Genomic DNA, 24,403 nt, shown 5'->3' with positions numbered 1-24,403 from the left:
AATGTGTTTGTAGATATTTTCTCCTGAAACATTGATTGCAGCTTACTGATAGAAAAACCTGCATTCAAAAGCTGATACATTTAGCATAGCATTAGATCTCTGATGAGAAGGTAAATGTTTTTGTTATTTTCTTTCTCTGTGTTAGCCGTTGTTCTTATGAGCTATCTCTGCTAATTCTTTGTAACACTGTGAGGTCAGTAAGTCTCTTGCTGTCCCCCCTTTTCCAATGAGCTAATGCCCTGGGTGCTAATCTCTGCCCTGGGCATGGATAGTAGCTTTCTGTTAGCTAAGGAAGAGTGAAAATTCAAGAAATCAAGGGATGAGCCTAGTCTGCCACCTATATACAACCTTAATTCCAGAATTATCTTTTTATCACTCTGAAAAATGTCCTTTTATGCAGAAGCTAAAGAGAGTCCAGTGTCATACACTAGCAAGATTTTGCTGAAAGGACCCAAATATAGCTGTCTCTTGTGAGACGATGCCAGGGCCTAGCAAACACAGGAGTGGATGTTCACAGTCAGCTATTGGATGTATCACACGGCTCCCAATGGAGAAGCTAGAGAAAGTACCCAAGGAGCTAAAGGGATCTGCAACCCTATAGTTGGAACAGCATGATGAACTAACCAGTACCCCGGAGCTCTTGTCTCTAGCTGCATATGTATCGAAAGATGGCCTAGTCAGCCATCAATGGAAAGAGAGGCCCATTGGACTTGCAAACTTTATATGCCCCAGTACAGGGGAATGCCAGGGCCAAAAGAATGGGAATGGGTGGGTAGGGAAGTGGGGGGCGCTATGGGGGACTTTTGGGATAGCATTGGAAATGTAATTGAGGAAAATATGTAATAAAAATATTAAAAATTAAAAAAAAAAGAGAGTCCAGTGTCTTCCCCACACTCAAAGTGAATCTTAAGATATCATTAGCTTCAAAATGGTGGGACTTTGGGTATCCCTAGAAGTATGAAGCCTAATAAAGGAAATCATTGTGTGCCATACAAACCATGCCGAATTTGATGAAACTGTTAGAAAGATACCTAGCCCAGAATTTTCTTAACCCTTCTTTTCTTTTCTGATTTTCTGTGTAGACAAGCAAATAAACACATCCCCTTCTGTCACAATACCTGTGCCCTGGTCCTTCAGCCATAGGGTTACCCCACATTGCTGAGATCCTTATGACTTTGGGGATTTATCCCACATATGGTAACAAGGGCATAAAGAAAATACAGACATCAGTACAGAAAAGATGGGATCAGGTTGGAAGTGCTCTTTGATTGAGATAATCCAGCAGTAGCCCAGAAACTCAGTGTTTGTTTGATACATCAGAATGGATTTATTGTATACAGTTGAATGAGAACTAGGAGTTAGCTCATTTAGGTAGGAGGTCTCTGTAGGGGAACAGTTTCAGGTTACAGGCATCTAAGAGGATAAAGCTGAGGCTGATAGTTCTAGAACATACTGGTTTGAGATAATGGACAGTCATTCATAGCATCCACACTTGGACCAGCGGAAGGGCTTGCCATTCCTCTGAGTCTGCCCTGGGAAAAGTTTTACATCCCCATGGGTCTGAGGCACTGGGACCCTTCATATGTACATGTTCATATCAATAATAAACATCCACTCAGGACTTTGCTTGCCCCATCATGTTCCCTGCAGGTAGGGAGTAGGAGGTATAGGATGAGAAAGAACCAGAGTGTTCTGAACAGGTATTTTCTGGGATGGGATAGAAATGATTTGGACTCTGCCCTAGCCTGTTTGAGCTGTGCTTGACACTGCTTTGTCTGGCAAAGGCATTGTGGTCACTTTAGTGACTTTCAGGTAATCTGCCACCATGAAAACTCTCAGTGTGTACCTAGGAAATCAGAACTTCTGGTTCCCACAATGGTCAGATCTGTCCTTTATCAATGAGCAAATGAGGATTCTGTGATTGCAATCAGTAAATTATGCATTTAATCAGCATCTCTTGGTAGACTTGGATTTAAGCATCTGTGGAGGTTTGATGAGCCTATGGACCTAAAAACCTGAGATGTAGACCAGGGGCCATGGTAAATTCAGCAAGGTATCTGGAGAGATAACAGTTGGGGCACCTTGGCCATGCCTTTATCTGAATAGAAACTCCAAATACAGGCGGTCAGATCTGCAAGTACAGGGCTTTTGTTCACACCTTTTGCCTTGAGTACTTCTGAACATTCTCCTTCCTGAGCCATTGTGTGGTTCAGTATTGATATGGAAACTTCTGTATTGTTGAGAGAGCCAAGGCATTGTTACTATTAAAGTAATAAGACAATGCTCTTTACTAACTCGCTGACAATGCCCTTTATCCTAAGCAAACATGCATTATTCTCTCTCAGCCTAATTAATATCATATTTAATAGGTATCTCACTTCATGCTAGATTCCAGAACTCTTTTCAAAAGCAGCAAGCTTAAGAATTTTTACTAATTTAATTGAGAGCAGTCTTAAATTAATTGTATAATTAATCTTGTCAAATTAAGTAACATTTCATATACTACCTTATTAAAGAAATTTGAATATTTTAAATTGCCATGCTATTAGGCATTAATAAAGAAGTTTTTCATTGGCATTGTTCTGCTTTATAACACAAAGAAGGTAATTGCAATATAAATTGCAATATAAAAGCTAATTTCTATAGTACATTAATAATTAGATACACATTATTTCCCATTATTTCTTTTTTTAATTCAGTGAATGTTCTTTTTTTAAAGAAAAATTATTCCCAAATAATAGGGTCTATTGTGTGATGATTGATTTCAAGACTGGACTCTGGAACATTTTAGGAGTGGTCTAATTAAAACAAAAATGTGTGACTCTACACAACCACAGTATCACCTACCAAAAAAGTTCTTGGGAGATTGTGATGTTTGTGTGTAGGAAGCTCATCCATTGTGTGTGTGTGTATGGGCACACATGTGCTCAATGTGTGTGTGTGTGTTTGTAATGCCTGTATATGTTTTTGTGTGTGTATACATGTGTATGCTGGTGCACATAGGCATGTGTGCCCAAGCATAGAGAAAGCAGACATTGATGCTGAACATTTTCTTCAAACCTGAAGAAATCTCCTGTCTCTCCTCCATATAGAATTACATGTTCAGGCTTCCATGCTCAGGTTTTTATATTGGTGCTGGGAATTAGAACTTAGGTCATCATTCTTGTTTGGCAAGTACTTTACTGACTGAGCCATCTCTCCAGTCTCAGCTCCTTTGTATCTGGGGTAAATGAAGCACTCCAATCTTTGATAAGTCCTTAGGGATTATATAACAGAACCCTCACATCTGAACCAAGGGCCTTCTCTCCAGAGAATATCGAGGTGACCATAAAACTGTGTACAGTAACATGGTTTGTAAGTTGGTGAGGTCTCTCTAGAATAGACAGGCAGAAAAGGAATGTATAACGCCTTATCAATATTTTATAAGAAGGTAGAATTAACTCTCAAGTCATAATTTCTTGACTTCCATGAACACATACATTTTCATAAATATTTGTTCAGAATTTTAAGCTCCTGGCTAAGTTCCAGTGTTAAAATTCAGAGAGCTCTGCTTAAGCCACAAGCCCCAGGCTAAGGCAATCCAGAAACCAACTTCTGCTCATTTACAGAGAAACTAGGGTTAGCCTTTACTTTTAAATGTTAGAATCGGTGGCAAACAGACAAAGGGTCCATCTCAAAAGCCTGTGCCCTGGCTTATAGCTCTTAGGGGACAGTCAGAAAAATGCTTGGGAAAAGTACATAGCTAGGTCAATGAATGGAATCAATACAAATATTCAAAAACTTTGCTAATGACAGTACTTCTGATTAGCTAGCAAACAATCTTCCTAATATTTATCTAGATTGACTTAGGATTGCTATTAGATGAAAATGGTCAATTGGCTTAATGACTTTTGCTCATAGAATGATGAAATATGATCGGTCAAATTCCTTTTTGCAAAAAACAAAAAGAATTTAGGACACTAGATAAAGTGTGAATATTTTTAATGCAATGGGAAACCAATCTGCAGTATCCAAATGGATGTGACAGGCTAACTTTCTTGGGGCTTTACTATGGTCACCATGGTTTGTTAACATGATATTTTGTAAGGATTTATTTGTTTTTATTTCATGTGTATGAATATGATTGATTTGACTGAATGTACCACATGTGTCCATTGCCCAAACAAGTCAGAGGAAGGCACCTGATCCTCTGGAACTGGAGTTATGGATGGTTGTGAGCTACTGTGTGGGTGCTGGGATCCAAACCTGGGTCCTCTGCAAGAGCAGTGGTCAAAACTTTTAAACACTGAGCCATTTCTTCAACCCCTTGTCACATGATTTTGATCAGGTTACTTCAGTTCACAAAGATGATTATTTGGTCTTTCTCCTCAAGAAATGGTTGGATTTAATTTTCAACCTTTTGTTTGTGGCCTGTGGTAGTCTTACCTCCTTTGATACACATAGGAAGTATCTCTCACCAGCTCTGAGATCTATCACCTTCCCTCTGTGCTGCCTCGGCAATACAGAAATGAAGAGAAACATGTCCCTCAGCCTGGATTTCTGAGGAAAAAAATGAATCAGGGCCCAGTCCCAGGAAAGAATGACAGGTGAAGAACTTAGCCATGTATGTAGTAAGAGTGCAGGGTAGATATGTGGACCTTTAAGACACTGAGTGCAATGGCTCAGAGAGGAAAGCTATTGCCTCCAAGCCTGACAACCCAAGTTCTATTCATAACACCTACATGGTAAACAAGAGAACTGATTCCAGCAAACTGTCCTCTGACTTCTATGCATGCACTGTTGTGGGTTCACCCACCCCTCCCCTCTACATAATAAATAAATGTTTAAAATTTTAAATACTGAGACATATGGTCAGCATACAACCAGCCATAGCACTCTTTGTAAGGTGATCAAATTATTAAAACATACGGATGTTAATGGTTAGCCATGAATAAGTCCCTGGGTTGGGAAGGAAGGTGGCTTCTATGTTGCAGATGGTGAAGACATAGCAGGTGAACTGATTTTGGAATGCTGGAGAACACTTTCTTCTTGATTCATGATTTTGAGTCTATCCTCACCCATTTTGATAGATTCTTCAGTTGTTTGAGGAGATGGGGGCTTGCCTCCTTTGAAAGTGAAAAGTTTAGGAGGCAGATATCTGCAGGGTGGGACTAGGACGGTGCATTCCATCCTGAATCACAGTGGAGGTGGTCTATGAAGGAGTAATTTAAACAATGCTTTAGTTTTCTAAAACATAATACTTACTTACTCCAGCAATGTCGGCAATGCAGAAAATCACAGAAGATACCAGAAGATAGTTTCCGGCTCATTTCACCCGACTAAGAGAGGCAATGCTATCATCTGCTGGGCATTCATTTGTCTTTTCTCTCATTTCAAAGAAATTATAAGTGTGCTATTCAAATTTAGAACGAGAGAGTAATTTCTTAAATTATAAGGCACAGAAGATCTCCTTTTCACCGTTTATTTTTGTATTAGTCAGGGTTCTCTACAGTCACAGAACTTATGGATAGTCTCTATATAGTAAAGGAATTTATTGATGACTTACAGTCTGCAGCCCAATTCCCAACAATGGTTCAATAGTAGCTGTGAATGGAAGTCCAAGGATCTAGCAGTTACTCAGTCTCACACAGCAAGCAGGCGAAGGAGCAAGAGCTAGACTCCCTTCTTCCCATGTCCTTATATTGTCTCCAGCAGAAGGTGTAGCCAGATTAAAGGTGTGTTCCACCACACCTTTAATCCCAGATGAAAGATGCAACCCAGATTAAAGGTGTGTTCCAACACACCTTTAATCCCAGATGAAAGGTGTAGCCCAGATTAAAGGTGTGTTCCACCACACCTTTGATCCCGGATGACCTGAACTCGGAGATTTAATCTTCTGAAATCCATAGCCACTATGCCTGAAGATCTCCATACCAAGATCCAGATAAGAAACTTCTATCTCCAAGCCTCCAGATAAGGGTCACTGGTGAGCCTTCCAATTCTGGATTATAGTTCATTCCAAATATAGTCAAGTTGACAACCAGGAATAGCCACTACAATTTTCTTCTCCAAGGAAGCCCACCTCTGAGATCATCCCATTAACATTCTCTGCTCTCCTGCTTCCTACACAAGCTTCTGCACTGCCTACAGAGGACAATACGTATATCTATGGATAGATTTGTGTGAAATTGTTTTTAACCAGAATGAGTTCTCAAACCTATTCTTTAGGCAGCATGCATTTCTGTGTCACTACACAAAGAGTTGTCTCATTTGCTTTAATGGTTGCACAGTATATGTTTTATAAATAAAAGTGTGCCTTCAAGTTATATATTTTGTATAAAGATATGTCTCTTTTATTAAACTATCTGTATATGGCTGTTCACACCACCCATGCATGTATTTGGAAGTATTTTTCTCCCTTTGATGAATAATATGGGTTAGGCTTTCTGTCAATTGTGAACTATTTTAAAGGCACATATCCTTCATAAAAGCTCTGGGGGTGTCCTTAGAGCCCAACCCTGATCTGCAGAGAGCCGGGAAAGAGCAGTGTTCCCCATAGGTTATTTCCTAATTTTAAACTGAGAAGGCCAAGTCTTTTTATGGTGTCTACTGATCTACCTGTGCGAAGTTCAGAAGCTCTGGTTTCCTTCATGGTCATCCATGTTCTGCAGAGGAGCCACCCCCGAGAGCACCTGCCCCAGAGTGCATGTCAGCTTCCTGTCTGATGGGCAGATCTTTGCTTTAGACTCCTACCCTGTCCTATTTACAACCCATTGACTCTGTCCTCCTGTCCACAAGCACCAGAAATGTCATCAAGCTCAGGTAAATACAAAGAACAAGGATCACAGTTCAGCTTTTGTTCACCAGAGTCCCCTGTGTTGTCACGTTTTCAACAATGATGTTGTTGTTGTTGAGTTTTCAAGCATCATTAGACCTGAGGATAATGCCCATCTTTTATTTAAAAATATATTCTTACACAGTGTGTAGCATTTACCTTAATTTCCACTTCACTTTAAATATTGAATAGCAGTAAAATGTTTTTGCTTATGTAGCCCCACAAATTTTTAATGGTGATATAGCACAATATGGAAATAAGCACCACAATATGGAAACACAGCTGACTCATTACCTTCAAAGCCCCCACTCTGTCTGTGTGTGTTCACATTCTCACCGAAGTCCCTAAACTATCACAAGTGATGTCATCTCCATCCCTGGAGTTCATCTTTCTAAATCTGTCAAATTCTGGAAGTGTTTAGCATGGGATGTTTGGCCTTTTCTATTGTACCACTCAGAAATGACTTTGATTTGAATTCAAGATGTTTCTAGTGTCAGGAGTCTGTGTGTGTGTGTGTGTGTGTGTGTGTGTGTGTGCTCCAGAGGGTGGTGGGTGTGCTTGTGTGTTTAGGTACATGTATGTGTGTACTTATGTGCATGTGGAGGTGAGGAATTGACACAGGTATCTTCTTCAGTCACTTCTTTACATTGTTGTTTTTGTTGATGATGACATTTAAGACAAAGTCTCTCTCTGAACTCAGAGGTCACAGGTTTGACAAACCATCAAGCCTTGAGGATCCTCCTCTTGCCACTCCCTAAGTGCTTTTGTTATAGAAACCCACCAGAATGCTGGGATTTGTTGGTATGTTCTAGGGATCTAAACTCAAATCTTCATCCATGCTATGCAAATGCTTTACCTACTACTGGTCTACCTCCCCAGGAGTCCTTCCACAGTTTTCATCTGTAGTCATGTGCCATAGTATGTATGTTTATCCATTGAAAAGTTATGTTCCTTCATTTTCAGGCAGTTATGGATGAGGCTGCTGTAAATGTTCATTATTTTCAAACTTTAAGTGTAAACAACACAGAATGGAATTGCTGAGTAGGCATAAATTTAATTTTATGAGAAACTTCCCAATTGTGCTCCTTGTGTGGGTATGCGAGTTTATACCCCACCCCAGTCATCTCCCAGATTTCCATTTTTATTTTAAGACCGTGTCATAGGAGTGTAGTTAAATTTCATGATGTTTGCTGTATCACATTCAAATATTTGGACTGTTTTTAGTTGGGTCGTTTCTTATTCAATTTGTTTGTTTACTTGGATATTTTGCATTACCAAGGAAAAAACCCAGAGCCCCATCTGAGTTAGGAAAGTGCTGGTTTCAATCTCTGACCCTCTTACATTTTTTCCATATTAAAAGAATTATATATATACTATATATGTTATATATATAGTATATATGTTAATATATAACATATAATAATATGTAGTATAATATATATGCTATATATATAATAGGCAGGCACCTGAGATAAGCCAGAAGTGTGCATCAGGTCCCCCAGACCTGGAGTTGCAGGTAGCTGTGAGTTGTCTCATGTAAATGCTGGGAATTGAACTTGGGTGTTTTGTAAGAACTGTATCCACTCATAATCACAGAGCCATCTCTCTATTATCTATGTGATTTTCTTATTTTGAGACCAAGTTCTCACTAAATTGTCCAAAATGGTCTTGAATATAAGCAGCTTGCCTTAGTCTCTCAAGCAACTGAGATTTCAGACCTACACCATTTGGACCAGCTTTTAATTATGTTTTGAACACTATAACTTTATTGCACGCGCGCGCGCGCACACACACACACACACACACACACACACACACTCAATCCTAGTAAAGGGAAAATACTGATGGTTCAATCAATAAAGTACTTGACATAGAAGCATGAGGACATACGTTCAAATCCCTAGTACCAACGTAAAATGTGGGTTCATGCACCTCATGGCCCCAATCCCAGTGCATGGTGATAGTGGTATTGTCAGAGAAAGATAGATCCTAGGATCCTAAGATCTTGCTGGCCAGCTGACCTAGCTGAATTGTTAAACTCCAGGTTCAATGAAAAATGTGGTCTCAAAAATAATGTAGAGTCCTGGATGAAGACACCTCTGGCCTCTAATTATTTTCTTTTGTAATGCATTTGGCTGGCTTGTTATCAGAGTAACATTATTTTCATTCAATGAGTTGTTAAATATCTCTTATTTTTGTCTAAATGAGGTGGATATTTTTTATTTGTTAAATATTTGGTAGAATTATCCATGTGTATCTGGTAATTTATTACTTAATATTTTTTAAGTTATTAATTAAATTACTGCAGTCAGTATAAGACAGCAAGGGTAATTCTCTAACTTAGCTGAGTTTTAGAAGCCAGTGGCTTTCAAAGCAATTGATCTATTTAACCTAAATATGTTGTGGTCAACAACTTGGTGTGTTCAGATTTGCCTTTATTCTCATAATTACTTTAGTGACCACAGAGTATAGAATCATCCGCTTTTATATTCCCAGTCTAGGCAATTTTTCTCTTCTTTCCTTCATAATTTGCCAGTATTGCTGGAATTTTCCTATCTTGCAGATCTTGCTGAAGAGTGAGTCTCCACTGATTCCCCTATTGGTTTTGTGTTTTAATTTCATGAACATTTCTTTAGTCCTAGTATTTAAAATTTGATGCAACTGTTTCAGCTCAGTGCATTTTCTAGCTTCCTTATTTCTTACTTGACTTGTGAATTATTTGGCAAAGGTTTTGTCAGTTTGAAAAGACTTGGAGCGATTCCTTGCTTCCCTTGTTATAGAATCCACTTTACTTGCATAGAGAAGGCAGTCTACTTTTATGATTTAATTTCACCTGTTAAGATGTCTCCTCAACCCCCACTCTCTCTTCCTTCATGGGTGAGATTTATTTTTATGGCTGTTCAAAGTACACTTGATAAAAAATCTATATTCTTCTGCTATCTGGTGACATATTCTGTAAAACTCAGTTAGACCCCCTGGTTGATGATGTCCATCTATATGTCCTGTATTCTTGTTGATTTCCTGTCTTCTACTTCTGTAGAGAAATATAAGAGTAAAATTGTGTCTAAAAGCTGTAATTGTGACCTTATCAATTTCTCTGTTAAATTTTGTCTCTTTTGCTTCCTGTATTATCACATGTGCAGTCAGTTGTGTGTCTATGGAGGGATGTTACACAGTTTTGTTAAATCAATATTATCATTAAATAATTCTACCTCTGGCAATTTTTGCTGTGAAATCTACTTTGTCTGAAATTAATGTTACCACGTAACCTTTCTTTTCATTAATGTCTATATGGGGGTCTTTTCTATTCATTTCAATACATTTACTTATTCTTTTATGTTTCAAATGAGTTTATTGTAGGTAACATGCACTTAGGTAATTCTTTTTATATGTTTTTGTCTGTATTTTAATGTTTTTAGACTTTTGCATATAATTTAAATATTTATCCATGTAGATTAAATTATATGATTTTAGCTTTGTTACTCCTTATAATCAGCATTTTGCTAGTTTAGTTGGGATATCCTGACTCAAGAGCTTTCTAATACATCACCTGACTCCATTGAAGTTTAAAGATCTTTTTAAAGCTATGCCTAAGATACAGGCAGTTCCTAGTCCCTGACAGGGCATTAGAGAAAGGGCCTCAGTTTCTCATCATGCAAGTCAATATTGGTTGCTTTACTATGTCTGATTGCTTTAGACAGCCCCTGCCTTCCCTTCTCTGTGTGTATGTGTGTGTCATATGTTATCTTATATTTTTCTCTCCATCTCTGTCTTTCTTACTGAGAGGACTATTGAGGCTTCTTTACATCCATTTGAAGCTACATACTGAATCTAGATTCCCCAATAATACCATGTTTTCTGGACTGACATGACCCTTCCCAGTCCAAAGTATATGAGTTCATTTATGGCTAGTTTACAATTTGTAGGTATTATTGTGGTACTAATGCTGCTGAGAACAAGTATGTAGTTTTGAATATCTGTACTTATCTAAGGTCTCTTAGCAGCTGATATAAGTTCAGCATAGTTCCTTAAAGTTACAAACTGTGATGGTTTGTATGTGTTTGGCCCACTGAGTTTCACTATTACGAGGTGTGTCCTTGTTGGAGTAGGTGTAGCCTTGCTGGAGGAAATGTGTCACTGTGGACATGGGCTTTAAGGCCTCTGTCCTAGCTGCCTAGAAGCCAGTCTTCTCCTCTTTGTCTTTGGAACAAGATATCTAGCTCTCAGCTCCTCCAGTGCCATGCCTGCTTGGATGCTGCCATGATGATAATGGACTGAACCTCTGAGCCTGTAAGCCAGCCCCAATTAAATGTTGTCTTTTATAAGAGTTATCTTGGTCACAATGTCCCTTCATAGCAATGGAAACCCTATTTAAGACACAGATCAATGGATAAATATATGTGAAGATAGTCCTCCAAATTCTGGTCTATTATGACTATCTATGGTCATAATTGGTCTCTATGACCAATATTCCCCTAACCTGACCCTTCTCTGAATCCATACAGAATGACTTGAGATGCAACTTACTCTTGCAAATCCTATTAGCAAGGCCCACAATGCCATCTGTCTGGAAGTCCTGATTTCTTGATGTGGCATTCTGCTGAGGTCTTAGCGTCTGCTAAGCCACATCTTCCAACAACCATGAAAGTAAAGTGTGCTTATTTGGCCTTCTAGGTCACTAATGACATTAGAGCCCAACAGTGGACCCCAGGAAAGGGTCTGTTGCTCCATAGCACTTACCGCGTTTGCTCCATTCTCTGAGACCTGTAGGGAGATGCAAGGGTGGAGGAAGCATCAGCTGTTCAGGCTTGAGCTCAGCTCATTCCAGCCTCTCTGCCATCTGTGCAGTGTGATTGAAATAAACCCTCAGCATTTCCTACTAGCTTTGGAAGGACAAGAACTATTAGGCCAGTGGCAGCATCACTGAAGCAAATGTGGGCAGCCTCACACTCTGCTTTGTTCTTAGTAAAAAGGTCCATATTTTCTCCCTTCACATATTTACTTTACTTACTTACTGAGTCTCTTGTCTACCAGCAATTCTGATAGCCATTTAATATTCTATTGGCTTTAAAAGCTTAGACTAGAAAGAAAAAGTGAGGGGGGGGCACTATAAGACTCCCAGGAGCCTTTTAATAGAAAGAATGCATTTTGAATGACCCAAGCTGGGAAGTGTCCCATATGTTATCACGAGTCATCACTACTGTCAACACTATGTGGCTGTATCCAGATGAGCTTCAAATGAGCGTCAGGCACCTTTGCCCATCACTTAAGACTAATACTTACTTAGGGGGCATTTGAGCAGGTATTAAACTAATTCCATCTGTTACTCGTAATTTCCTGTCGTGAGAAATGCCATCTATAAGTGATGTTTAATTCTCAATACATAAGATTATCAGACTGGGCTACCTTCTCAACCTCTGTATATAAGGATGTATGTTAAGAGCCTATAAGGAACCCATAGGCAGCTTTGAGACTCAGCTCCACTCCCCAAATCTCTAAAAATAAAATATTGTCAGTATTTTCAAGTACCTTTTAATATTTTCCCTAAGTAAGAAATGCCAATAACCATTGCTGTACATATCAGACATGTTTCTTATACACAGAGCTTCCTAGTGTTTAAGCATTGCGGTTCTCTGAAGAGTTCTTAACCTTGCCACACCATCAGGAATTAAGGCAGAGAGCTATCTGCTATCATTACCTACCACGGTGTAAACACAGCTTGAGATTGATGGCTGAGCAAAGTGACATTAGGTTAGAGATGGATCTAGGATGGGCATCACCATGACAAAGTGGATGTGTCACTTGTGAATTTACCCAGACAAAGAGGGATGCCGTGCAGGATTTTTCTCCTAGACAGTGGATGGTAAATTTGGGAGTGTTTGGCTATTTGGGCTACTACACTGTGTCTGTATCCCTAGTGGAAACCAGTAACTCACAATGTTTGTTTTTAACGGACTTCAAGAAGGGAAGGAAAGATTTCTCTCACAGGTTTTTCTTCCTCTTGCAAATCACCTCTGAAACCCCCATGGGAAAAAAAAAAGAAAGAAAGAAAAAAGGAGAAACCTTTTTTCAGCTTTTCTTTGCATATAACCCACAAAGAAAAAGACTCTCTGGCAGGTTCACTAAACGTCATAAAACGATATAAAGTGAATACTACTGATTCCCATATCTTTGGTTTAAAGGTTCAGATATGAGTCAAAATGCTGACTGGAGTGAAATGGGAAGCTGTGTTCCATAAATGTTTTGGACAAGTTTAGATGGCCATTCTTAGCACACACATGTACAGGATAGCTAACAGGAAGGAGGTCCCACGAAGAATGATTAGAAGTTTCCCCTCTCTGGGTTTTCTTTGTCAGCTTTGGGGGAAGGATGAGACCACCAGAGAAATCCAAGAACTGCATAATTATAACCCGGGAGCTTCTCCTGGGGGACAGCAATGTGTGCAGTAACAGGTGAGTTGACTGAATCAACTTACATGGTTAGTTAAGACTCAAAGATACAGGAAGGAAGACAAGCAGATGCCAGGATATATCTAAATGTTATCAGAAGAGAGGGACAGTACAGGCTGGAGGCTAGTTCTGTGGATCTTTTCCTTAAAAAAAAAAAAACTCCTTGGGGTTTGATTAATAATATAAATCATATATCAAAAGAAATTTATACTTTATCACACAACACCTAATTTTTAACAATCATAATTCTCCAAGCTCAGGTATTATTATAGCAATTGTACAGATGAGGTAAGACAGAGTAAGAGACTTACAAGGATAAAATTGCAGAGCAGAAAGGAGCTTAAAGATCATCATTTAATTTGTAAAAGAAGATTTGGCGCTCTCTCTCTCTCTCTCTCTCTCTCTCTCTCTCTCTCTCTCCTTCCTTCCTCCATGTTCTCATTCTACCTGGCCAAGAAAAACATTCTTGCAGTTATAATGTCCATGAAACAGATCAAGGAGACTTCTTTATATTGATTTTTAATTCACACGAATAAGATATTTCTTTTTAAATGGATGATTGTGGAAAAAGTGAGGCTCTCTTAACAAATCTAAAATGTGAAACTGATTAGGAATGTCAGTAGGCATATACCTTTACATGTACAGATTTATAATACAAAATCATGCTTTACTTCCTTTATTTATAAATGAGTTGCATCTTGTTTCCTGTTTATTTGTGCAATTTTTAGTTGTACAGCATAAGAGATGATTGTCATTTGCATTAATTAATTAGAACTTGTAGGTGGTAACCTATTTTGTTCCTTAAATAGACTGTCTTGTGATTTCAGAGTATACTTAAATGAAAATAACCCCAAATCTAAAATATACATAAATGAACAACTTTCTTTCACTAAGAACCTTCAAGCTTTACTTTAGTCCTTTAAAACTCCAAGGAATTTATGTTTAACATAAAATTTAATGTTGATGCATAATTCTATGTCATGTCACAGAAAGCTTACTCACTGTTAACTGCAACACAAGCCAGTATAATGCTATGGTAAGATGGCACCATGAATAGCCATGACTCTAGCCTGTTGCACAAATTACACACCCATACTGAGGTTCCCAGGAGAGGCCGTCAGGCATGGCTCCGTAGATGCTTTTCTTTGGAATGTCACTAAAACAAGAAGATAGTTTCCATCCCTTTTCTTTCCTTCTTTATAAACCCAAGGGAACAAAGAGAATTCACCAAGAGACAAACATATTTAAGAAATAATATCAAGGGGCTGGAGAGATGGCTAAGGCTTTTCCAGAGGTTCTGAGTTCAATTTCCAGCAAGCACATCGTGGCTCATGACCATCTGTAATGGGATCTGATGCCCTCTTCTGGTGTGTCTGAAGATAGCTACAGTACTCACATGCATAGTATAAATAAAGAAATCTTAAACAACAACAACAAAAGAGAAATAATATTTTAAAGAAAAATGATTTACTGAGACTTGTGCTTGGCATGCAGCAGAAACAAAAACAAAAAACACAAAACCACCACTACCAACAACAAAAACCAGTCCACTCTTTCAGGCCACAGAGAAAGACACATGCTGGGATAATCAGGTGACTTGGGACCCCAGGAAGAACACAGAGGGGTCCCCTCAGTGTCCACGTGTGGAACCCTCAGATTTTCAGGGAGGCCCTCCTCCACCACACAGCTAGCAATAAGCATTTCCTGGACCTCACAGCAGGCTGTTGATTTATGCTCTGAAAGGATTTTTGATCTATCTGGAGCCTGCAATGAAAACTGACAGGCTTGTGGGAGGTTTTGCAGTGGGAGAAGCAGAATTGTCCCAGAATAGACCCATAGAAATCAGCATTTCACGCATACATGAAAAAAAATCCCAGTCTATGTTTCTTCTTTTTTTTTTTTTCCTCTCCCACTCTAGAGCACAGCCGTGTCCATGTGAGCAGGCTTCTTCAGCTTCCTTCTCCGTGCTTATTTCTCAATTTGAATGCCAGGCAAGATCATCATGGCTTACAGAAGAGGCTCCAGCATGGAACGATCCTATACTGAACAAATCCTATGAAGATTCAAGAAATAGACTCCGTCCAGGGCGAAGAAGGCATAAACATACACCAAATGCTGGGACAGACAGGATGGAAACGTTGGTCCATTTGGTGGGAAACAAGCTTGTTGTCATGAATTCTCAGAGAAAAGTCCTACTCACCTTTATATCAGATACATTCAATAAAGGCTCTATGGTGTGAAAAAGAAAAGCAGAGAAAAGCCACGCAACCATGAACTACAGATTCAGAGGGAGTCATAGGAAGAAGGAAAAATGTAGCAGAAAGAATGGGATCTAGGAGGACCAGGGATAAAGGAGAGAGAAAGAGCCAGACATGATGTGGAGGAAAAAGCAGCATTCAACAATAACCAATGTTTCAAGGAAAAATCAATGAAATCTTGAAGACAACATTTTAGACAAAAATTGGTAATGCTGACTGTTACAGGAACAGTCAGATAACAGAGGGAAGACATTTTTCCTCTTGTTGACTAAACAAAATATCATTAATCAAGATTTAAAATGAGGTCTCTGAGTGTCTGTGAGAGTTTCTACTTCGGGTTAATTAAGGTGGAGAGAACCACCTTAAATGTGAGCAGCAATATCTCATAGGCTGGGGTACTAAACTGAATACAAAGAAGAAAGTGTGCTGAAGATAGATAGATAGATAGATAGATAGATAGATAGATAGATAGATAGATGGATGGATGGATGGATGGATGGATGGATGGATGGATGGATGGATGGATGGATAGATAGATAGATAGATAGATAGATAGATAGATAGATAGATAGAATGAAATTATGAACCAGCAAACTAATAACAACATGAATTTAGGACCTGAGACTGAAAAAGGTTGGAGCAAAGATGTGTGTTTGTGTGTGTGTCTGTGTGTGTGTGTGTATGTTTGTCTGTCCCTGTCGTTCTCTTTCTCTCTCTGTCTCTGTGCCTCTCTAGTTCTCTGTCCCTTTCTCTGTCTCTATGCCTCTCTGTCTCTCTCCTTCTTTGTGCCTCTCTGTGTGTGTGTGTGTGTGTCTCTCTCTGTCTCTGACTGTCTGACTCTCTCTCTGTGTCTCTCTCTATCTCTGGATTTGAGACTACTCTTGTGGACGTTGTACATCGTGGTGCGCACTAGGCTCCGCACCACGATGTACAACGTCCACAAGCAGTGACATTTTAACATAAACATACATGCATAAGACACATACACAGACACATACAATACAATACACACACACACACACACACACACACACACACACACACACACACACACACATATATTAACAGTATTAAAAAAAAAAGTGCTGTTTCAAAGCACCGAAGTGGAGTTTTCAAGCCAATGTCCTTATCAAAACTCCTGAATATGGGACAGACCTACTTGTTCAACCTTCCTGGTTACCATCTTGTGTGGCCTTGTAGCTAAGCACATCATTTAATTCAGCCACATTCCTACTTGATTTCCAGATGTGCTTATCTCCTGGATGCAGAGAAAGAAACAGTTTGCTAGTCTGTGGAAGATAATCTGCAGCCAGTAGCTTTGAGGAAGACTCAATAAACATGATTTTATGGCATGCTTTGACCTTCAGATATGTTTTAAATCCAAGATTGATATTTTATTATAGTAGATACAGCTAGTAATTTTGACCTTTCAAAGCCTCCCTATTTGGGACAAATTAATGAACCATTTATTTCCTATTGCTCTTGTTCCTGCAGGAACAGGCCATGAGACCCAAGTCTCAACTCTTGCACAAGAATGGATGTATTTTCTCCCAGAGAAAGCTGATCCAGAAACAATGCTTGGGTGAATATCTCTGGACCATAAGACTCATCTTTGACATCTTATGCCTCCTAATTGCTCCTCTGTAGATGTTAGAAAAGTCTGTTTGCTTTGTCTTTCTGACTATGGCATTGAAATGTAGAGACAGTGGAGTGCAGGGGTTATTAACATTGTCCAAATATCCAAAAACCTGTGTGGTAATAAACACAGTAAGTAATTTACTGGTAAAATCCAAAACCCAGATAATTGATACAAAAAATTCGGATATCATTGGGTAATATCAAATACTGATAAACGTAAAAAGTATAAGTGAGCAGCAGCTGGGTATTTTGTCAAGAAGTTATCTTTGATACCTTGTGGTGTGACATTCCAAAGTGAACCCTGGTCCCATCTTCTACCCCAGGTGATTGTGTCCTTCCATTCTAAGGCTATCTGGAGGCAGAGGACTCTGGTAGTTAGTTCAAATACAAAGACATAGTATCCTCCATAGCAGAAATATTACCTTCAGGGCTAACTAGTACTTTATACTTCTAACTGAGACAGTAAAATATACTTATGAATATATAATTATCTGTCACTGGGACCGGACTTCATCAAATCCAGGAAATCAGCATGTGGCAGAGATGATAACTTGTAAGGGAAAGACAACCATTTTCACCTTGCTAAAATATCATCATTCCGAACAACTCTGATGCAAGCACTGCCCCAGGTCTTCAGTTGTACTTCACAAAAGTAAAATAATAATACTACTAATAATAATGGTGATATTAATAATGATGATATTAATGATGATGATGATAATGATAATAATAATAATAATAATAATAATAATAATAATAATAATAATAAAGTGGCACTGGGTGGCAAGTTTCTTTGGTTTGAGAACTCCCGATGAATCTCTTTAGTGATAGCTCCAGCAGATAGCACAGATAGCATTAGATTTCTCTGATGTGCCAAACCCCATTTCAGATTCAAAACGCCTAGTGATTACACGCTACTATTTGCATGGTGCCCTGTTAGCTTTTAGGTCACTCTTATTTTGTCAATCAGTCCTAGAGTGTTATTTATTTATCTATCAGTTAATAACCATGCAGCAGAGAATAATTTCCTGGGCCTACCATGGTAATTTGTACCATAATTTTGCCCCTGCTGCTGTAAACTTGAGTTCAGCTACAGCTATGATTGCTAATATTAAGATTTCTAGGTCAGCCTTCAGCCTCTCTGGTTCGGGTATCTCTCGCTTTATAGCAGTCTGTCTTCTCTCACGGAAGCAGGGCTGGCTCATCAAACATATGACCCAAGAGGCATGCCAACGGCTCCTTTCAAGATGCCGCGTGTACACGAATGCAGGTAGCATTCAGATACTTATGGGAATTGAAATTTCACACCTCAGTCCTGCGTATCCTAGGGTTAAATCTGGGCAAATGTGGAAGAGAATGATTTAGAATCAGAGTCAGGAGACTTAAAAAAACAAAACAAAACAAAACAAAACAAAACAAAACAAAACAAAACAAAACAAAACAAAACAAAACAAAACAAAACACCTCTCTGCTAGGTAAATCCAAATGATAAAAGTGAAGGCGCGCTAACTGGAAAGACCGGATACATCCGCAAATACGTAGACATTATGCCAGACTTTCTCCAAAACCCCTTATTTTCCTGGAAGAGTCTCTTCAAAGGCCATCCTTCTTTTCGTCTGCTTAGTTACTTCACGTATGGCTCAGCCCGTTTGCCCCACAGGAAGCAGTTTCAGGGACTCAGGATTTATTCTGGCTTTGAGTTCCTGAGCTCCCTTCTACCCAAGACCAGAACAACTTGGCAGAAGGAAGCTGATCGACCACAGTACACCCAGGAAGTAGGCATGGAACAAGAAGTAGTACGGGACTAAAAAGGTCTCAAGTCCCACCATCTATTACCCACTTACTTCGGTGAGGCTCCTCCTCTTAAAGATTCCAGAGACCCAAAATCCTGCGGCGGGGGTCGTGGGTAATAAAAATATTAAAAATCAAAAAAAAAAAAAAAAAAGATTCCAGAGACCTCCTAAAGCAGAGCCCTCAGCAGGGGAGCAACTGTTTAAACACCATTGGCTCCGGTGCAATGCCGCTATGAGGGGCAGTACATATTCAAGCCACACCTTGCCCCAGCAAGTAGACTTTGAATTGTATTAAGTTACATAGGACACAGATAGCGGTTGGGCAATAGGCTGAGCCCTTATGTTTGTTGTAATGAATATTTGGAACTACAAGTTGAGGTGTACACCAGTAAAAGCTTTCACTACTGTCAAGGGGCACAGCTACTAAAATTCTTGATGATTTAATTTTAAAGACTCAGTTTACAAATATTATTTATAGTTGAGCATTACATTCCATTTTCTCTCAAATTCTTCAGTATTCTCAGTGATAGGTTTTGCCCATTTATTTCTGTACTGTGGGCTTCTTCCTCTCCTGGGACAAATCAGTGAAGACTATTTCTACTATTATACACTTCTAAATGGTTAGAATGAGTTTATTATAAGCCATTGATCTTGCCCAAAGAGACTGGAATTTCATCTGCAAAACTGAAAATAGGGAATATTTCCTATTCAGGATTCATAATTGTAGATTTTATTAATGTATTTATTTCAGGCATTTGCAGAATAGAGTGAATCACTTGTTTTGGATCTTTGGGAAGCCAAGCACAGCGACTCAGACAATGAGCTCCTGTAGCACAGCCTTATTGTAAGTTGCAGACGTTAGGTGGCTTAATAGCAACCTAGTGGCTTTACTGGCAGTCTTCAGAGAAGTTGCCCGGCGAATGAATTCAAGTTTGAAATCCACTTTCCACACTTCCCAGGTAGGACTTCCAACAGACCACTCACATTCTCTGACATCTTTGTTTTCTCCTCCGAAACATGGAAGAAATAACACCGCTCTGTTAGATATATCATGTTAAATATTGTTAAATATAACAATACATTGCTAATGCCAAAAATGTTCATGATTGTGAATATTACACATATTCTATCTGCATCCCTTAAGTGGTAGTATTCCTCCCCATACGTAAGGGCTGCCTCATAAATTACAAAGCTTTATGTGCATTGCAAGGGATCCTTATTAATAGTGTGTCACTTCAAATTCATATTTTTACACAGCTGTATTGGAAATAGGAAAGAAATGTAGGCATTGTCTTATAGTGCCTGCCTTGATTTAGGCACACAATCGAAGTCATTTCTCTTCCCATGCTCTAAGCTTGTTGTTAACAGCACAAATACACCATGTCAAACAAAGGGCACTCCGACCTCAAAGCAATTCTTCTGTTTTATATTTCTTTTCTGACATCAAAAATAATAATCATTTTGAAAGCTCACAAACATGATAGAAATTAGTAAATCCCAGTAAATTTATGCTTATGCTCAGACAAAAATGGATATCTATACATTTCTGGAATTCAAAATAAGAAATCATAGTTATTCTCATCTGCCTCATGATGTTTTTCCTACTCTTTTTGGCCCCTCCTGGTTTCACTACTGATCTTAAAGTCACACATGCAAGATATCCAATGGGTTTTAATTCCTTGCTAATTCACTTTCAATTAATTGTGTATACATAAGTGGCAGGGTTATCTATCTAGGTAGATGTTTAGATTACATGTCTTTATTTTGTGTACTTTATATTTTATTGTAAAAACACATTTTTCCAGCTAGGTAGTTTTTTTTTTTTGTTTTTTTGTTTTTTGTTTTTTCTTATTGGCTTGCATGTCTTAGTTATGATTTCTATTGCTGCAAAGAAACACCATGACCAAAAAGCAAGTATTCAGCTTAAACTTCTACATTGCTGTTCATCACTGAAGGAAGTCAAGACAGTGACTTAAATAGGTCCTGAACCTGGAGGCAGGAGCTGATGCAAAGGCCATCGAGGGGTGCTGCTTACTGGCTTGCTTCCAAAGGGATTGCTTAGCCATCTTTTCTTTCTTATAGAACCCAGGACCACCAGTCCAGGGATGGCACCACCCACAATGGGCTGGGCCCTCTCCCATTGAACTAATTGAAAGAATGCCTTACAGCTAGATTTCCTGGAGACATTTCCTCAGTAGAGGCTCCTTCTTCTCTGATGACTCTAGATTGTGTCAAGTTGACACAAAACCAGCCAGTATACCTGCACAATGACCTTTTTCATGTGTGATTTGCAAGAGTATTTTGGCAGCAGATAACAAATAAAGGCTTTCTCTTCTGCCTTGTTCACTGTTGCTATACAATTCCCTTGGAGCTGCAATCACACAGCTTTGGATAGTGGCTTAGAGTTCAATTTCATCATATATAGAGAACTGCAGATTTTTAAACTTGATTTATAGTTAGAAATTTAAACCAATCATTTTGCAGAATATGATTTAGTCATTTATAACTATTATAAAAGGATATATTCTCATATAAGCACTTATTCTAATGCCATGCACTTTCAAGTAATACAAAAAGAAAACCAATGTCAAGATGTACCTTTTAAGTAAGTTGTTGTGTTCTACAGGACATTAGCTGCACTCCTAACATGTAATATCTTATTAGTTACCATTGAGAAATTCAAGCTAACTTCCAAAGGGAATTCAGGAGTGTGTAAGACATTAAAAGCATTAAAAGAAATAATTTTTAAAAATCACTTATATGGACATACTGGACATCTTATCACTTAACAGAATATATATTAGGTATTTACCTTGATTTGGACAATCTAAGTAACTGCATTGAATGCTATTCAAAGATACTTATGACATCAGTGGAAATGTTCCCTGGAGAGTCCCCCATTCAGGGCATTTTTATAAATCTTGCATATTTTTCAATATGAAAACATGAACCAAAAAACATATAAAATATGTAATGCTGTTGGGTGTGATAATCAAGTAATTAGTGCACTGTGGCATATATCATGCACATTTCACAGCATAAAACAGATTTAATAAATATTTGTATCATCTCTGACAAGTCAGTTATTTTTCTCATTTTCATTAGTAAACATATTAACCAGAAACCATGATGTTACACCAAGTATTCAGAGACATAACATAGCCAATCCCTCCTCTGCTTCCTTACTGACATAAATGCTAGTGTGTTGGTATCCCTTGCTTTAAAAATCTACTTTGTATATTTACTAAATCTTGGTAATAAATATTTTTGCACATTGCTAAAGTTAATAAAACTACTATATGGATTCTTGGTCTTTCTCTCATCAATATTATGTTTTCAAAACTTGAGGCCAATGTTTGCAGATAACTTATTTACTATTTGTGACAATTAAATCCATTGTCGCCACAAACATTGTCTTAGTTACTTTTCTATTGTCACGACAGAACATCCCAACCACGGTAACTTATAGAAGAAAGTGAATATAATTTGAGGTTCAAGGTTCCAGAAGGTTAGTCCATGACCATCATGGTGAAACCGGAAACAACAGGCAGGTAGAGGAGGTACTAAAGCTGTAGCTGAGAGCTTAAAGTTATGGCACCTATGAGCAGAAAGGAAGACCTACCTGGGAATAGCTTGAGCTCTTGTAATCTTAAACCCACTCTCACTCACATGCCTCCTCCAACAAGGCCACACCTCCTAATCCTTTCCAAACAGTCCTATCAACCTCAGACCAAGCAGTATATATCAGCCTGTGGAGGTCATTCTTATCCAAATAACAGCAGCCATTCTTCTGCCACTAAAAGTTATTCATGAACATCTTCTTATAGTATTGTCCTATAAACCAAATCAGACTTTGTTTGTTTGTTTGTTTATAGTTTAAGACAAATTCTTTTTTGGTGGGAGGTCTTTTAAGATAAGATCTCCTGTAGCTTGTGCTGGCCTTTAATTCACTAAGTAATCAAGGCTGTCTTAAACTCCTGATCTTTTTGCCTCTGTTTCCCAAATACTGATATTTCAAGCAAGTGCCAGCCTGTCTAGCTATTTATACAAGCTTTTCTCAAGAATGTTTATCTCAGGTGGACCTGCGAAATCATAAGATATTTTTGTTTATATTCTGCAAAATCCAGATTATGAGTCAAAGACTTGGGTGCATGAGTTTATATATGAAGTTCAGTGAGAAAGCAGCCAGCAGTGTAGGATGGGAAAAGAAGGAATGGCACTGAATGGTGTATCAGTGAGTTACTACTACAAATGATCCTGATGGATGGGAAAGATGGCTGTGAGGACAAGCAATCTGGACTGTTGCTCTACCACTCCTTAACACTCAATATTCAGGAGTTCTCTGAGGGAAACTAGCAAAATAAAAGACTCCTCCAGTTTACAAAATGGAGACTGACAAGTCTTGGCAGACACTGACAAAACTATCTACACCAAGGTGATTTGGTGCATACCTGTAGCTGAGGGCAAGTGAAATGGTGGAGCACTGTCTTGCAGAGCTGTACACATTTAAAGCACCACATGTTATTGGCTACTATCTAAAACCTGACTCTATTGCTGAAGCTACCTCATACTTTTGACATCAAACATCAAACACGGAGAAACAGAGCTGGGGTTCGACTAGAAATTTCACTTTCTTTCTTTCTTTCTTTCTTTCTTTCTTTCTTTCTTTCTTTCTTTCTTTCTTTCTTTCTTTCTTTCTTTCTTTTTTGTTTTTTAATGGTCATAGTTCCTTTATTAAAACAGAAAATAATGAGACCAACAAGTAAAGCACTGAATGCCTCTATCTCACTTCAAGATGTTTCTGCTCAAGCAATAGCTGCCAACTTTGACTATATATAATATATAATATATAATATGTATATATATGTATTCTTTTTCCCCACATTTTTATTAGATATTTTCTTCATTTACATTTCAAATGCTATCCCAAAAGTCACCTATACCCTCCCCCGCTCAGCTCCCCTACCCGTTCAATCCTACTTCTTGGCCCTGGCATTCCCCTGTACTGGGGCATATAAAGTTTGCAATACCAAGGGGCCTCTCTTCCCAATGATGACCGACTAGGCCATCTTCTGCTACATATGCAGCTAGAGACACTAGCTCTGGGGGTACTGGTTAGTTCATATTGTTGTTCCACCTATAGGGTTGCAAACCCCTTCAGCTTTTGGGTACTTTCTCTAGCTCCTATATTGGGGGCACTGTGTTCCATCCTATAGATGACAGTGAGTATCCACTTATGTATTTGCCGGGCACTGGCAAAGCCTCTCAGGAGACAGCTATATCAGGGTCCCTTCAGCAAAATCTTACTGGCATATGCAATAGTGTCTGCGTTTGGTGGCTGATTACAAGATGGACCCATGGGTGGGGCAGTCTCTGGATGGTCCATCCTTTCAACTTAGCTCCAAACTTTGTCTCTGCAACTCCTTTAATGGATGTTTTATTCCCTATACT

This window comes from Mus caroli, chromosome 17, assembly GCF_900094665.2.
Source record: "Mus caroli chromosome 17, CAROLI_EIJ_v1.1, whole genome shotgun sequence".
Lineage (NCBI taxonomy): Eukaryota > Metazoa > Chordata > Mammalia > Rodentia > Muridae > Mus > Mus caroli.
The sequence above is the reverse complement of the archived record's forward strand: the minus strand, read 5'-3'. Positions refer to the sequence as shown.